General features: G+C 38.4%; 1 pseudogene; it reads right to left on the bottom strand.

Annotated features, from left to right (window-relative positions):
* Positions 1–2849: 2849 nt before the first annotated feature.
* LOC128594959 (uncharacterized) lies at positions 2850–2986 on the bottom strand (annotated as a pseudogene).
* Between the last annotated feature and the right edge of the window lie 752 nt (positions 2987–3738).

Genomic DNA, 3738 nt, shown 5'->3' with positions numbered 1-3738 from the left:
CAGGCACCCGCCTCAACGCCCAGCTATTTTTTGGTTGTAGTTGTCATTGTTGTTTGGAGGCCTGGGCTGGATTCAAACCCGCCAGTTCCGGTGTATGTGGCTGGCACCCTAGCCGCTGACCTACAGGTGCCAAGTCTAAAACAACTTCTTAAAGATCAGCCTGAGCATATAGGTGTGAAAGTCAGTGTCTGAACCAGAGGCTGTAATGGCCTCTCTTACCCTAGAATATACAAAAACAAAAGGAGATTCTGATGAAGAAGTTGTTCCAGATGGAGTTAAAGTAGTCATCAAAAAGAAAACACAGGCTCGGTGCCTGAGGCTCAAGTGGCTAAGGCACCAGCCACATACATCTGAGCTGGCAAGTTGGAATCCAGCCTGGGCCCGCCAAACAATAATGATGGCTGCAATAAAAAATCACTGGGCGGTGTGTTGGGCACCTGTAATCCCAGCTACTGGGGAGGTGCAGGCAGGAGAATCGCTTGAGCCCAGGAGTTGGAGGTTGCCGTGAGCCGTGATGCCATAGCACTCTACCCAGGGTGACAGCTTGAGGCTCTGTCTCAAAAAAAAAAAAAAAAAACAAAGAAAAGAAAGCACAGCTAACACTTTCAGGAACAGAAATGGAGTATATTGAAGACAAATTATCCATCAAGTTTGTATTCAATAACTGAACATCTAAGGAACTTGTGGCTGTGGGAAAAGCTTTAATATCTGAAACCTCAGGACTCCTCTGGCTATGAGATCCAGCAACATTCATGGAAGCCTTGGGGCTTACTGAAGAAATTATGTGACTGACACTTGCTTAATGTGTGGCTACCTTGTAAGGAAAATAAAGCAACGCATTTTGAAAATGGAGTCAATGTGTTAAATGCAGGAAGAAGTGATATTTGAATTCTCTGTAGGGAACAGAAAATAAAATGACATCACTCTCTTTGGATTATTTATCTTTTAGAATAAGATTCTTCTCACTCAAAATAAAACTAATATGATCTTTATCAAATTAAAAAGAAATTCTATCAGGGGCGGTGCCTGGGGCTCAGTGAGTAGGACGCTGGCTCCATATACTGAGGGTAGTGGGTTCTAACCCGTCCCCAGCCAAACTGCAACAAAAAGAAATTCTATCAGTATTTTGACCAGAAAAGAAGCCAGATCTTTATTTACCTTAACAAATTGCCTGAGAGTAATGTCACTATTAGGTAGGGAAAAGTGGTGGAGTTCCCACTCATTCCTGAGGGTAGGCAAAAGCCCGTAGGCCTCCCTGGTGTTTGGTCTCCTCATATATACAACCAAGTGGGTGGGCTAAATAGATGCCTTTTAAGACTTTCAAGTTAAAGAATCAAAGTCAGCATGAGATCCCATTTAAAGTCAGCATGAGATCCCATTTAGGATGGCAAATAAAAATGATTTAAAAGCAGGTGGATGAAGATTCCTCACCTTTTGCTACTACCATCACTATAGTTAAAGAAAATCTTTTGCTCAGTAATGTTAAAGGGCACACAAATTTATACCCGATGATGAAATTTTTGATAAAAATGTAGACAGGCCATGCCAAAATTGGGTGAAAAAATAATGCACCACCACATTACGACAGGCAGCCAGGACTTCCTGCCTCTGAATTTTAGGAGTCACCAATCTAATCGGGAAAGATGCGGGAGGAGATGCACATTCCAGCCATTCAGCAGAGATCAATTCACTTCATGAACAGATTAATAGGTGCCCAGGAAAGCACATCCAATAAAACTGGTTCTAAAAGAAAGAATACAAGAGAGTTAAGTGCAGGGTAGGGTTTCTTTCTTTACTGGGAATGTAGTCATAATTGTGAAGGAGAACATGGGGTCTTTTCTTTTCTTTTTTTTTTTTTTTGAGGTAGAGTCTCACTATGTCGCCCTAGGTATAGTGCTGTCAAATCACAGCTCACAGCAACCTCAAACTCTTGGGTTATGGCGATTCTCTTGCCTCAGCCTCCCGAGTAGCTGGGACTACAGATGCCTGCCACAACACCCAGCTATTTTTTTGCTGTAGTTGTCATTGTTGTTTGGCAGGCCTAGGGCTGGGTTGGAACTGGCCAGTTCCGATGTATGTGGCTGGCGCCCTAGCCACTGAGCTACAGGCCCCAAGCCTGCTCAAGCTTTTAAACAATATTTTAACCTAACATTTTTAACATCAGCATTTCTTTTAAAGTATCCCTCTTGTCACTTAGTTACTGATTTTCCTAGGTTTGACATGGTAAGTATTCTGTGAGATGACATGTATATTTTTCTTGAAATCTGATTCTCATGAATTTGAATAGCTGAATTCTTTTATGTTTGTTTTTATTTACTAAAGTACCTGGCACAAAATGCACCAGAACCTAGAGTGGTAGTTTTACATAAATGCTCCCAAGTTTGTATCATTAATATAATTGTTGATTCGCTTATCATTTGTGCAATACTATTATGTATGTAGAGGGTGAATTATCAATAAAAAAGTAGCCTCTTCGTGAAAAATTCTCCTTTGTTACTAAAAAAAGGTGACATTTATATTTAATAAGATAGTAAATTTATTAGACAACAAAAGGCTTTACAGGGACATCTTATAATTGTCAGATGCAACTCAAATTTCCTCCATATGTCAGATTCTATTTTGTTAGTATTATAAGTAGGACCTTTTTATCACATCATGTTTTCCAACAGATTGTCCTTTGAATATGTTAAAATTACTGATTTTTAAATAACAATTTGGTAATTCATAAACTTGCTAATCATGTTGCTATGGATAAAAAGCATTATGACTGATTTTTTTTGGTGTATAATCATATTTAGTACAATTATTAACATTTTATTTCCTTTTTTCCAGCATTTATACATTTAGTTTTTATGTCTATCTAATTGTATTGGTTAATGCTAACAGAACAAGATTATTAAATTCACGGACTAATAACATTTTCAAATTTCTAACATATAAGAGTTTGTTTCTACACTTGATCTTAGCCAAAAGGCCGAGAAGCAATGTAAGAGTTTGTTTCTAGTAAGACTAATAGATTTATTTTTTAAATTGATTTTGTAAAAAAACAAAAAGAAAAAAATTGATTTTGTAAGCCAGGAATATTCCTGCAAATGGGAATATAAGTATGTGCTTATATGTAATATATATATGCACATTTTTTATATAAGTAAGCAAGAAATCATTGCAATTAGACAACTAACCCCAGAATAATCAGCAACTATGTCATAAACACTAAATGGTAGTTGATAATCTCCAATGGTGAAACAAATAAAATGGAAGTCCAACAGCTAATTAACTCAAGCAATCATATCAAGTGACCAAAGAGAATTGGGCTTTAAAAATTTCATGTCGGGGGCAGCGCCTGTGGCTCAGTCGGTAAGGCGCCGGCCCCATATACCGAGGGTGGCGGGTTCAAACCCGGCCCCGGCTGAACTGCAACCAAAAAAAAAAAAATAGCCCGGTGTTGTGGTGGGCGCCTGTAGTCCCAGCTACTCGGGAGGCTGAGGCAAGAGAATCGCTTAAGCCCAGGAGTTGGAGGTTGCTGTGAGCTGTGTGATGCCACGCCACTCTACTGAGGGCCATAAAGTGAGACTCTGTCTCTACAAAAAAATAAATAAATAAATAAATAAATAAAATAAAAATAAAAATTTCATGTTGATAAATTAAACAAATCGAATTGTCCTAAAGAAAAATTCTAGTTGCTCAGATTTGATTTCTCATTTCTTGAGAGAAGAATCCTCTATGTATATTCACTAA

The sequence above is a fragment of the Nycticebus coucang genome, chromosome 9, assembly GCF_027406575.1.
Source record: "Nycticebus coucang isolate mNycCou1 chromosome 9, mNycCou1.pri, whole genome shotgun sequence".
In the NCBI taxonomy this organism is placed as follows: Eukaryota; Metazoa; Chordata; class Mammalia; order Primates; family Lorisidae; genus Nycticebus; species Nycticebus coucang.
Note: the sequence above shows the minus strand (reverse complement) of the source record. Positions and strands in the feature narration are given on the sequence as shown.